The 13587-nt window shown below is 38.8% G+C and overlaps 1 protein-coding gene across 1 annotated transcript in view; it reads left to right on the top strand.

Annotated features, from left to right (window-relative positions):
- Positions 1–13587, top strand: part of LOC132958345 (inactive N-acetylated-alpha-linked acidic dipeptidase-like protein 2) — a 479226-nt gene that overhangs the window by 338923 nt on the left and 126716 nt on the right. The window lies entirely within an intron of this gene.

Below are 13587 nucleotides of genomic sequence, written 5' to 3'. Positions count from 1 at the left end.
GTGGAAACACAATAACTGACTAGATTGGCAGCGAACTACGGCGTAGTGCGTGGCTCTGACGGAGTTTGTGGAAAGGGGTTAGAGATGTGTGTTGCTGATGGTCTGCATCATGAATGAGCAACACATTTCCTGCTGCATCATTTTTCTTGAAAATGGAAAAAATATTGCATAATAAAATGAAATAAATATTTGACTTAAACCCACAGCACTGATAACTGCACGCCAACCCTCTTTAAACCTCTCCCCAGCCTGTTGGTTTGAGGTGGGGTGACTTGTTTGAAGGTTTGACATTCATCACACACTTCAAATTATTCCTCCCTGAAACATCTCTGTTGGAGACGTAGCTGTCACGTCTCCCTCCTGCCAGCCTGACGCATGTCAAAGCTTTGCTGAAGAAAGTTTTACCCTGAATCAGTCTCATCTGTGAGTGTGTGTGAGTGACTGGTTTAAAAAAAAAAAAAAAAAAAAAAAAAAAACTGTTGCCAGATGTTTCATCATTTGTACTTTGAGAACGGACTGTTTTAGGCTTAAACTCACATTGTACAGTTACTTATCAGCTCAGCAGACAGCTGGATTTGCCTGATCTGAGATCCAATAAAGCTTTGATTCACAAAATGCTTATCATAAAAAGTGATAAGTTGTAAGTGCAGAAAGGTTGAAGACAAGGTAAGTCTCTTCTCCTCCTTAATCTTCTCTCTGATCCACTTATCCGTATTGTGCATCTCCACCCAACCACCAACGTTACAGTTTATGAAAGGATCTCCATTATCGTTTCCTTCAAGGATGAACCGAGCTTATTAAAAGATAGATCAAATTTTCATACCTGCACCAACTGATGGTTTAAATAACGTACCATCCACCAATTTAACTGATGGAGTCTGAGAAGATGACAGCGTCACTACAAACATTCTGTGAATGATCCCACAGTTTATCTTAAAGGGAGAAAGCACAACATTTTACAGACAAATATAGCAAAAATAAAGTATATCCTGTGTACATGTCTCTCTGAGTCATGACTGTCTACAATGAGTGAGAACCTTGAGTCCTGCTATCTGTTTTGTTATCAGTGCCGTGTTTACATCATGTTTACATGGACGAGAAGGCTCCTCCCCTTGTGTATAAAAGCTGTTTAAGTTAAGGACTAGAGAAAAGAAGAATAACACACTCACTGCGTATTTTGATGTTAGATCATGGTCATTCTGTGTCAGTTTACAGGCAACGTAAAAAAATCAGAATGTACGAGCTAACTAAAGTGTGCTAACATTACCCTGCTAACACAACAATGCAGGCCACAGGCCATTGCAGCTCGAGCCAAGAGCAAGTTTGTCCACCGCTTGTGCTTAATGGTGCTTAGTTATGGTGCGTTCTAAAAAAATAAGACTGTTCTTTGCTTACATGTAGTGTGTTAAATGTAATTTTAACTATTTTGACACATGAGAATTTCATTAATGATCTGATTTTTTGTTTTCATTGCAGTATGGTAGCTTCTTACAAATTCATTTGGATTTTTTTTCTCTTTCTTTAAAAAAAAGGGTCTGACCAAAAAGTTGAAAGCACATCTAAAAGATGTATGACGATGGTACAAAATCAGAATCTCGGGAAAGGGACGGTTGTATTGTTGTCTACAACGGTCTGGTTTCCATTTTATAGTCCAAGCAGTACAGACAATTCCTATTTGAGCAGGCATTGGTTGTGTGCAGGAAAACAAAAGACCTAAGGAGGTGAAACACACAGGTGAAAACGCAATTTAAAAACCATATGAAAATATAGTAGTTTTACATCATCTAATGAACTATATGGATCAAAAAGCATTTATAAATTCTGTCACATATTATGCAAAATCCACTTTACCATGTTTTTCTAACACTAATATGTTGTAGCGCCTGCAGAGTCAGAATCCCCTTTCTACACACCTTCATTCATTGCTTCCTCCGTCATCCACCCACATTCATCTCACACTCCAATGAAAAACAGCCACAGTGCCCGCAAAGTCTGAATTCATCCTCCAGGAAGGGCATTTGTATAGGTGCAAGTCACCAGTGATGGAACAGAGAGTCATTGAAAGAAAGTCAGTGAAGGAGAAGTGTTACCTCGGCATAGAGCGTGTTTGAAAGTTCGTGTTATATCCGTTTTGTGTGACATCTTCGTCGCTGGAGGTCCGTTGCGGTCAGGCCCGATTCCCGGTTGGATTTGTTTATTTCCCTGTTCCTGGCGGACCAGCTGTTCCCTGGAGTCAGGAGATGCAATGGAGCAAAGCCCAACTCTAGCTCTGACTACTGACTGACTACCTGGTGTGTCTTTTGTTTGTTTGTGTTTTGATTGTCGCACCGTGAAGAGAGACGCTGGTTTTCTTTTGAGTTTGTTTCCTTATTTGTTTTCGAGGCCCGCGGTAAAACCCGGAGGGGAGTTTTTGTTTTGTACTTAAACATTGAACTGAAATGGACTGAACTGTGGGTTGTGGGTATACCGGAGCGGACTTTTGTCGGAAGCGACTGAAGTTTGCTTTAGAAACACAGACTGTGAAACGAGCACACACATTGCGCACATTCATTTTGTTTTGCAGTGTGGTTGTTGATACATGTGATAATATATATATTTGAAATCGCATTGGTGTTTTGTTTGATTGTTTTGTGGCTCTTGCTTATGTCATATTTTGTGCAGGTTGACTATTTTTTCTTTGCATTTAATTTTTATTTGTCAGACTTGACTCTGACTGGCACCCCAAATTAAAACCTTGTCAAACCCGCTACAATGTGTCCCTAGTCTGTCTACCAACCCCCCCAATTATGAGAAAAGTTCATCCTCTCCGTCTTTTGCCTGCTCCACTTTTCAGAAAATGTGTGCTCAAACAGGCCGTTTGGAGACTTTTCCTTCATCACATCACAAAGGGCAGTAGCCCCTCCCCCAGGTGGGTGACACTCCCACACCTAGGTTTTTGTTCTGCCCCCTGAGTCTGCCTTCTCACTGTAAACAATACGGCATCGAGCGAGAAAGCCTAAGCCACCCAAGCCCTTCCAGAGAGGGGCGTGGTCAAACACAGCTCATTTACATTTAAAGCTACAGACACAGAAACAGTCTGTTGTGAGCAGGGCTGAAATAGAGGGGTTTATAGGTATGATCAAATACAGGATCAGAGTGGATTTAGAACAAGAAACTTCACAGACATGGTTCTTGGAGCTCTGAGATTTACTTGAACTCGTTGTAAAATGGTATAATATGTGACCTTTGACCGGGGCACAAAAAAGGCAGTCATGGCCTGTTTATGTCTAGAATGTCTGTGTAGGTTGTCAGTCATCCAGGTAATGGTAAATTTGAAGCTTGATCCAAAGGCAAGCTGTATAACCAAGTCCAGTTGTCTTTGGATCAAGCTTCATATCTAAAGCTAGAATGGAAACCTGAAGTATGGGTTGTTGATTACATGTTCCTGTTGCTAAAGCAATTAACACATTAGAGCTACAATACAGCTTCCATTGATACATCTTATTTTAAAATAGTGGCCACATAGCAGTATTTTAAGAATTTTCTCAGTGACCACCAGATTAAGGTAAATTTCAAGAATAGGACTAGCTTCTACTCTGATTAAAACCCAGTACTGAAACCCTTATATCATCCAATACTTAATAGTATATCTTCTTTCAGAGTGCAATATCTTGTTTGCCTTTGGTCTTCATTTTGAGTCCTCTGGCATCTAGTCCTCCTCAGTTTCCTTTTCTCACTCCTCGTCTCTCTTCATTTAAGTACAATTTAACATTTTTCCACCCAGAGAATAAACATTCTGGTATATTTTGACCTTAAGCTGTCAGAGCCACACTTTTAAACAAAAGTCAAGTAGATTTTCCAAAGTGCAATCCATTTCTTATCATCCCCTTAAAATATAGAGTCATCTTATAATGTGCAATACTATGATATATACTACAAATTTGATATAATAGAGATTAATGCCGGCCCAGTAAGGCAAGTAAATCCTATTCAGCAAATAAAAAAAGTAGGTAAACTGATTTAGGGGTTTACCCTCGACTGGATCCCTTAGTTATTAATCTTCATCACTCCTCTCTCCCTGTTGTCCTTCTCTGTTTCTTCCCCTCTTTGTGCCTCATCCACACCAATCTAATAGGGAATTAAAGTTTCTCTCCATCTCTTCCTCACTCTCCTGCGTGAGAAGCACCCAATTCTCTCATACGTATACACATTCACACACACCCTCAACAGATGTTCAGTCCAATCAACTGGATTAGGGGGTTTAGTATGGGTATCAATTACCTCCTCAGGAACAGACAGGGCCAAAATCCTTCCCCCAACCAAACTCCCAGACCCTCTAGAGTCTGTGGAGGAGAGGGTGGAAACTAAAGAGGGCAATTTTTAGGTCCTCTTGAGGGACATGTTTCATTGTGCTGAAAAAATTTCTGAGCAGAAAAATTCTGTTTCATTTCACAGTCAGATTCATGGTTTCTCAGTATCTTTGTACTGTACTGCACTTTGCTCAGATAGAAACATAATCCATTAGGTTCTAGAGCCCAACCTATTAATATCTAATATCTTAATATTAATATCAAGTATCATATCAAGTGATTATTGTTATCTGCTCATTTTATCCCAGATATGAGCTGATATTACTAGATGAATTCACCAGTCAAAACCATCTCAATTGAGTTTCACTGTAATGCACTAGCAGTTTCTCTTTCACCATCAGAGGGCGCTATATGGATTACAACAAGCATCATCACTGTCCAGAGTGTCAATTTCCAGTGGAGTGACCATCTTGTCTTCCTTATGCTGTATATCTTTTCCACAAGTGTTTGATAACTGCACTTGATAGATCAACACAATACATGTGTATATCTATATGAATCTTGATATAGAGATACAACATACAGGAGATCAACGATAGAAATTTGCCGACTTTTCTATATCTGATTTTTTCTCTTCCTAATATCAATATCACCCCCAAAAATCTCATATCGGTCAGCCGCAATTGTTTTTGCAGAACCTGCCATAGCTTAGAGGTATTATGTGTTGCATCTCCTATGTTGATGAATTACAGTAGGCAGAATCGCTTTTAAATTAAAAAAAAAATCAATGATTTAGGTTTGGTATTCATATTCTTAGTTTGCTTGTCAGGGTGAAAAATCCTCTGCATAAATGTTTAGACGCTCAGCTATCCATTTCATCTAACTTTGTAACTCCCCTCTGAAATAAGCCGAATGGAAATCTTTTCACTGTTTGACAGTTTGTGTAATTGAGATGTAGAGAAAACTCTGAGATACATGAGGCCATTAAATGAAGAATTGAATTAACAGTTAAATGAATAAATGTGCATGGACACAACATTTTATTACAGGATTTTAATGATGTTTTTATATAGCTGTGGTCAGGGATATAGCTGTGGTAAGAAAGTAAACTCCATCTTGTTTAGGGTTTGCTCAAAACTGACTCATCAGTCTTCAGCCTGTTAAGTTGAATTACCTTTAAAAAAAAAAAACTATCTCAAATCAGAACCCCTGCAAAAAATCACAAACTGTTTGTCTCTTTTCTCTGAGAGTCAGCTCTGTAGCTGTAGCTCTATTTACCACTTGTGTTTATTTTCTAGTATTCTGTTTGAAATTATGTAACCGTATTCCCATGTCAAATGTCTGTAAATGGGAGAGACGGAGGGTGTGAGGCCATTTAAAGTTCAAACTCATGACTCTGTGGCTAATTTATGACTTAGAGGCAGGCTGGTAGATCTTTGTCCCTGTGCAGCCTCTCTCTCTCATGGGTCAGCTGGCTTTATACATCTGATGTGTGTGCATGTGTGTGTGTGTGTGTGTGTGTGTGCGTGCATGTTCATCTCCATATGTAGCCTCATGCATGTCTTGATACATATTTATGGGTCAGCTAGTACGTTTATATAAGTGTGTCTTCTGTATTAAATCCAAGCCTGTCTTTTGCATATGTTTGCATTCTTGTTTTGCTTGGTTTTTTCCTTGACGTGTGTGTGTGTGTGTGTGTGTGTGTGTGTGTCTTAGTTCTCTTCAGGTACAGGGTGCAGGAACATGTGTCCTTCATCTGCTCTGTGTTCCCCTATCATAGCCGACACAATGACTTTAATAAGATCATACAGGACTGAGTGCATGTAAAATGCCCCATGTTTCACCGCTGTCTGTGTGCTGTCTCGTCATGCTGCCTCAACGTAGACTGACAGGCCAACATGCATCTAATTTGGAGCGCTGTTGGATCCTGTCATTTGAAGGGAATGTGCACAGACACATGTACTCTCACACTGCCATACATACAAATCCAGTACAGATGCAATTCTAGGAAATCAGTGAAGAAAAGAGATATGAGAAAATGTTTGCTCAACCCACAGAATCACTGTTACAGAATAAGGATTCGAGCTGAAGCTCTTTAAGATGCACTTATCATACACTTTATATGTCAATGTATCTATATTAGGGATGGAACGATTCACTCAACTCACGATACATGATACTGGGTTCATGATACGATTCTCTCACGATTTATTTTACAAAATGAGACTGTAGACAAAATGTGACTGAAAAAGATTTCTTTAGGGGCTGCAATCCCGCTTGTCAGCGTGGTTTGTCCTTTTTATGTTGCTTTTCTCACAACAAGGGGAAGTGATTGGAGCTTCTCATTGTAGTGTCGATTAAATGCTGCATCATGTTGGTTGTGCTATTTGTGTAGTTCCCTGTCTTCTTGCAGTATTTGCACACAGTTTTTGTCTCGTCTGTTATCTTCTCACCTCTTTACTTTTCTGTCTCGGGGAAGCCAAAATGATTCCACACCTCCGATTTAAAAGACAGTGGTGCGTCCTCAATTTCAAAATCTTGCTCTGCAGCTGCCAACCGCCTCTGCTCTACAGCTGCTGACGCTCACGATATTATTGTGATTCATTTTGCAGAGTACCGATGTGAATCTTGACACCTTTGAATCGATTTATCACGATTCTACGATTAATTTAATTTACATCCCTAATCTATAGTATGTGTATTCAACATTATAATGTTTAAATACTTCAAAAAAGTCTATTGGTGTTATTAATAATGTAGGTAATGAAGTCACTATTGCGCAGAAATAGTACCTCGTCAGAGCACATAATATGTAATAGCAATCTTTATAATGACCTTGAAGCATCTATAATTAGTGCTTTTGCACACAAAAAAAATCAGCAGAACACCAAAATGGTGGTATTTAGAATTGTAGTCAATGTTGAAATGACTGCACAGAGAAGCATCAACAACCCTACAACTTCCTATCTTTTACCTCTGTAGCAATGTGGTGCACATCGAAACAGTAGAAATCAAGTAAACTCTTCAAAAAAAATTTGGAAACGTTTTTTCGGTCACTTATTTCGCCCCTTTAATAATACTAATTGGTGTTGTATTTTATATCGTTGGAAAGCCTGACTTGTAAGGATCGTGCATTCGTGGAATGTGCAACACAGCTAAACGTGTGGGTAGCGCGTTAAAAAAGTGTGCCAAAATCCCCTGCAATGGGGCGCTGGTGGCGCAGCGGTTAATGCGCGCAAATCCTGCCTGTGGCTCCTTTCCCGCATGTCATTTCCCACTCTCTCTCTCCCTCCCTCTTCCAGCTCTATCCACTGTCCTATCTCTCCATTAAAGGCACAAAAAGCCCAAAAATAAATCTTAAAAAAAAAAAAATAATCCCCTGCAATGTTCTTCTGTTGGTATTCACTCCTGTTTTGAGCTTCAAGTGCTGCCAGGTGTGTGCCAGTTACGGGTGTATGACTGACACCTAATTGACAGCACTTGTGGGATCATCTTGGGCATGCTGTTCATGCCAGAGTGACCAACACAACCAAACTGGTTGACCTTTAACAACTCCTGGTTGAGGAATGGGATGCCATCCCACAGCAAAATGTGACCAGGCTGGTGACCAGCATGAGGAGGAGGGGCCAAGCTGTTGTGGCCTCGTATGGATCATCCACACGCTACTGAGGTCCCTGACAGTGTAAAATGAATAAAGTGTAAAAAAAACGTATTACTGTGGGAGAGTGCAATCATCAATTCTACCAAGCAACTCAAAACAGGAGTGAATACTAACAGGAGAACATTGCAGGGGATTTTGGCACATTTTTTTAGGGCACTATCCACACGTTTAGCTGTGTTGCTCAATTCACGAATGCACGATCCTTACAAGTTATACCTCCTTGTAAAGGTGACTAATCAGGCTTTCCAACGATATAAAATACAACACCAATTAGTATTATTAAAGTGACAAAATAATTGACCAAAATAATGTTTCCAAACTTTTTTTGAGGAGTTTATATCCTTTGTCTTTCTGAGTCATGACTGTCTACAGTGAGTGACAAGACTGAGTCCCGACAGCTGTACTGTTGTCAGAGCTGTCTTGTTTACATGGACTGGACGGCCTTGCGTGTTCATACTACTGATAACGATGATTTTAAGATGGTTTCTATACTGATTAGAGCGCTCAAGAACAACTGTTATGCGTTGCCTCTGTCGTTTACACTTACAGACATTGTTTCCTCTTTTCTAGATCCTTGCTTGTGTTGCACGTACTCTCTGATGTACGTCGCTTTGGATAAAATCACCTGCTAAGTGAATTGTAGAAGTGTAGAGTTGTAAACACGGACCTGACAACAGCACAGCCAGCACGACTCGCGGTTCTCACTCATTATAGACAGTCATTACTCTGTTATATTAATGTGTAAAATGTTGCACATTCTTCCTTTCAGGACAGACACGGCCCTTGTTAAGCAAAAACAGTTCTTTAATGTAATTGAATAACATGGTTTGATAAAAGTGAAGTTTTGTAAGACTGTTAATAATTTATTATCAGCTCAGTTTATCTTTTGTCTTGTTTTATATAATGTAGACTTTTGACTCGTGTCATTTTTACATACAGTATAATTATCGCAGTTCATAAATAAATTGATGCATCAAACAGAAAGATTTTGCAATACTAAAGTACAAAGATACACTGAAACAGTCCATTCTGGGTCCCTCTCATTTTAGTTCAGGGTGAGATCATCACTTGATAAAATGGCTCCATTGAATGTAGCAATCCAACAAACTTTGTAGCATGTGTACCGTGTGTTAGTTGTATAATATAACTGAACCAAGAACATAATGCACAACATGTTCTTGTTATCATCTGGCTCTTTTCCATTGGCTTTAATTCCCTCCGATGGCACACCAGCATCTGAGTTTAATGACAGTGTGGTTTGGCATCATGCAGCACTAATAAAATCTGTCAACACAGGTTTTGATTGGCAGTCTGCAAACACCAACATGTCCTTGCATTTGTAAGACACAAATCAACCCTTTCTATTAACAAGACATATTTACACAACACTTCACAGTTTCAGTCTTCCATTGCTTGTTGGCGCATGACATACTTGTGCCTGTTCCTGAATTGATGCTTATTTTAATACCTTGGTAGTGATGACGTTTTGTTGGTTTGGAATCAGCAGACACCATTTTATGATAATCCTGATGTTCTAGCGTTCTGCAATACCTCAGCCTTTTATGAATCATCCTCTGCAATAAATTCAACATTTTCAGGCAAGCACTATATCTCCTGAAAAGTAATTGAAAGAAAGTGTTTATGGTCAGACACACTTTTATCTGTGGCCAGCCTACATGGAATTTGTCTGAGACTTTTATTGAATTGGAAAGACTTTTAATGAGTTTGTGTAGTCTCAAGTTTCTCAGCCAGGGACCTTTTGTTGAAGTTCTGTAACCCTAAAAAGCTGCTTTCTGGTGATTGTGTATCACCAGAGAACTTTGATTTCAACTTCAAAATGATGTATTTCATATTTTCGGACCTTAATCCCACTGGTCTGTTGATGGGCAGTTGCCTTTGCAGTGCTGTTTGGCTGAAGAGACATGTTAGTTTAAGTAACAGTGAAAAAAAACTCATCATTTGACACGTTGTTGATGAATTGTTGTGTCAAACAAAGAGGACAAAACAAATTTATTAAACTGACCAACTCATTAACAAGACAGCACAAACTTAACCACAGCTTGATGTCTGCTTTGAATGAAATGACAAGTCGATTTTCAAAGAAATCTTTTAAGAATTGCTTCAGCAATAAAATTCTGAATTACTGTGAATAAACACTGCAATAATGCTAATTTATTGAAGGCCTCACACTGGGCACCAATTATGTTGGGATTGTATGCATTGTTACATTTTGTTAACTAAATATCAATATCGTTAATAGTTTATAAATATCTGTTTTAGGATAAATGGAAGGCATGAATCTGTACACTAGCCCTTACAACCAGCTATAAATACAGTATATATGCAACAATAATCACTGACAACTGCTCTTTAATTTATAACAGAATGTATTTAATAAAGCCACATCAACTGTGAGCAATGAACTCAATCCAACAAATAACCATAACAAGCTAATCGACCGTAAACAAAACATTTACAAAGCAAACAGGGGCACACAGGTGTGTGTGCGTGTATGTATGCATCTTCGTGAGAGAGAGGGTATTATATAATACTGGTAAGAAACTACTTCCAATATGCAGGATCATATTTTTAACAAAAACAAGGGTTGAGCATAGGGAAGTTCTTATGCATGGCTAGAAATGAAGATCTCGTTAAACAAATTCATTTATAACTCAAATCACACATTTCTCCCCAATATTTCAGTATAGAAAAGGTACATAGACAACATTTAGTAGTAGTACACAAGACTTAGTAGATAAAATTAACTCCACACATTACCTTTGCTTCACTCATACAAATAAATCAATTTTCTGGACCTGACCATCTCCAAAAATGATTAAGGGGTAATCGATACCAACATTTACCGGAAAGCAGACACACACTTTTTAGAGGGGGCAGTCACCACCCACAACAAATCGTTAATAACATTACAACGGGACAATTTCTAAAGAAACTGCAGCACAGACAAGGAGTTTGAAAGAAAGGAAGGTAGAGATAGCCGAGCGCTTTCAGAATCAGTGTACAAAGAATATGTCATCCGGGCAGCGGGCAGTGCACTCCGATAGAGCATGCCTCCTTGTTAAATCCAAGCGCTCCTCCAAACACACTCTGTCTCTGTTTTCCCATCGAGTTCTCCCAAATCGCAAGCAAAATATTGTAAAAAACCATTGGCACATTCTACAAAGTGATCTGGCTCTTAAACAAGTATGTTCTGATCTTCCTTTAATCGCCAGAAGGGCCTGGTAACTGAAGGACAGACTTGTTTACACCTTATTAACCCCCCCCCCCCCCCCCCTTCCTGGTTGCCGGCCCCACCCTCTGGGTTCTACAGGTGTGGCCACTGCACTCACTGCTCCAACTCATCTGACACTAAACACTTCTGTCACGTACGCACTCGTAAAAACATAAACTGTTTCATAAACTGCAGTACCACACACGTTATTTACATACTCAAATGCCCATGTGGGTCAGACCAAACACCCACTCAAAACACTTAACGCTGAACATAAAGCAGAAATCCGCATCCACAACATTGACTATGCAAAAGCAAGTCACTACATACAAGCAAACCTCCCAGAAAGGGGGAGACATTGTTAACAAACTGCTGCTAATGGACTGAATGAAGAACTAAGCCTCTCATGTTTTGTAATGTTGTTTATGTTGTCTTAGACTTTGTCTCTATAGAGAAATAGTTTTTGTCTTATAAATAGTTTATTGTAAACATAATCACATTTGGGATGGAATTTTATGAGTGGGCTACACATGAGTGCTGTCACAGCTCCAGTAAATTCCCTGCTTACCTCCCACTTTCATTAACCAGTGAATGATGACTTGATGTGAGGATGAGTCTATTTAGCTTTTTCATATATGTACTTGTTATTTTTGACTATGAAGAAAATGCAGTGCGTTGAAACGGTAGTGCTTTGCACCTAAATAATTTTGCCTAAAGTCATTTGTGTATTCCAGTAATGTCTTTGATCCTGGGGATTCCACTAAATTATTTTGAATGTTAATAATGGCTGTTTGAACCTGTCTAAAATGGGAACATTTTATGCAGAATAATAAATGCATGTTTTAATTTAGAAGATAATTTAATACCTTTTCGTGTTTTACTTAAAATATATAGACACTTCCACTTATGGTATAAATTCAAGAGAGATCGCAGGTAACAAATGGTTTATTTGATGATTTATTTGTGATGAACAGTTACTTAACAGTCAATGTTTTAGTAATAATTAAAGAAAAGTTCCAATAGTTGTTTGATTTAGCTTTGCTGTCAATTATAGTTCTTAAAAGACAAAACATCTGTATCAGCAGATTAGACCGGGTAAAATCAGAATAGAGCAGAGAAATTGCAATCGCTACATCTCTAAACAGAACATATTTGTCTATAGTTAAATGTTTGTTCTTAAGACCAGAACGTGGCACCTTCTGAATCTCCTTCTGAATCTCCTATATCATCTAAGCCATAGCCAGGCCAAGGGTTTAGCTGGGTTCAGCCTTGAGGCACAGTGTCTTGTGCCACAGATGACCATTCAATGTGTATCTGGTTCAGCTCATGGTTTCTGCCTGTTTAAATGAACATGTTTCTTATCATTGTTCCCAAATGTTGGCATAGTGCTTGCTCATGGTGGACTCACTTCTGGTCTCTGTTAATCTAAATATATCAAGGTACAGTCTACATTTGCTTTTATGAAAAATGTTCTACGATACATTTTTTAAAGGAAAAGTATGCAACTTTTTGATCCAGTAGATGTCGCCCGTGAGCACCAGCATGAAACCCAAACAACTTGAGCTGCATTGTTGTGTTAGCATGCTAATGGTAGCCCCCTTTAGTTTGCTCGTAGCTTGACACTGCATGTAAATTTACGCGAAATGACCATGATCTAAAACGCTTACCTGACATTCAAATAAGCAGTGAGTACATAATGTTATTCTTGTTTTCTCTAGTTCCTCACTTAAACAACTTTTATACGCAAGGGGATAAGCTGGCCGGACGTCCCGTCCATGTACACACGCTGATAGATATGTAGATCACAGACTCGGGTGTCACACTCATTCTAGACAATCATGGACTCACAGAGTTATCTTCAGAGGATATACTGGATTTCTGCTGTATTATGTGTAAAATGTCGCACATTCTGCCTTTAAGGATTCACCACTATACAAATAATAGTTGAGTGATTGATTGAAATTGGACGTCCTTGTTTAAAGTATATAAAACAACTGGGAGAGTTACAAAATCATTCATAATGTGATGATACTGTTGCCAAACCCATGCTGCTGTACAGTATTTACTTTATGCAAAGTGCTTGTTCCGGCCTAGTTTCTTTATGAGTGATAACGGCGATAATGGTCACGTCTTCACTTAGCATTAACTTACCTATTCTCATTGTCACAGAGATAGGATCACTAGGCTCTTAAAAGTGATCTGTAGTTTATGAGGTGTTAGAAAATCATATGGCTTTCATCATTTTAACAGCATTCAAGAAAATAAGAATGTTTTATTCAGAGAGAACAGGGGGAAGGAAATGTGAGCTGAAAACCTGTCAGTTGCCAGAAACACAACTCAAAATGAATGATAATACTGCTTTTATCATCTGGATGCCAATAATAAAAAATAAAAACAGCTATATT

The sequence above is a fragment of the Labrus mixtus genome, chromosome 3 (assembly GCF_963584025.1).
Source record: "Labrus mixtus chromosome 3, fLabMix1.1, whole genome shotgun sequence".
In the NCBI taxonomy this organism is placed as follows: domain Eukaryota; kingdom Metazoa; phylum Chordata; class Actinopteri; order Labriformes; family Labridae; genus Labrus; species Labrus mixtus.
Note: the sequence above shows the minus strand (reverse complement) of the source record. Positions and strands in the feature narration are given on the sequence as shown.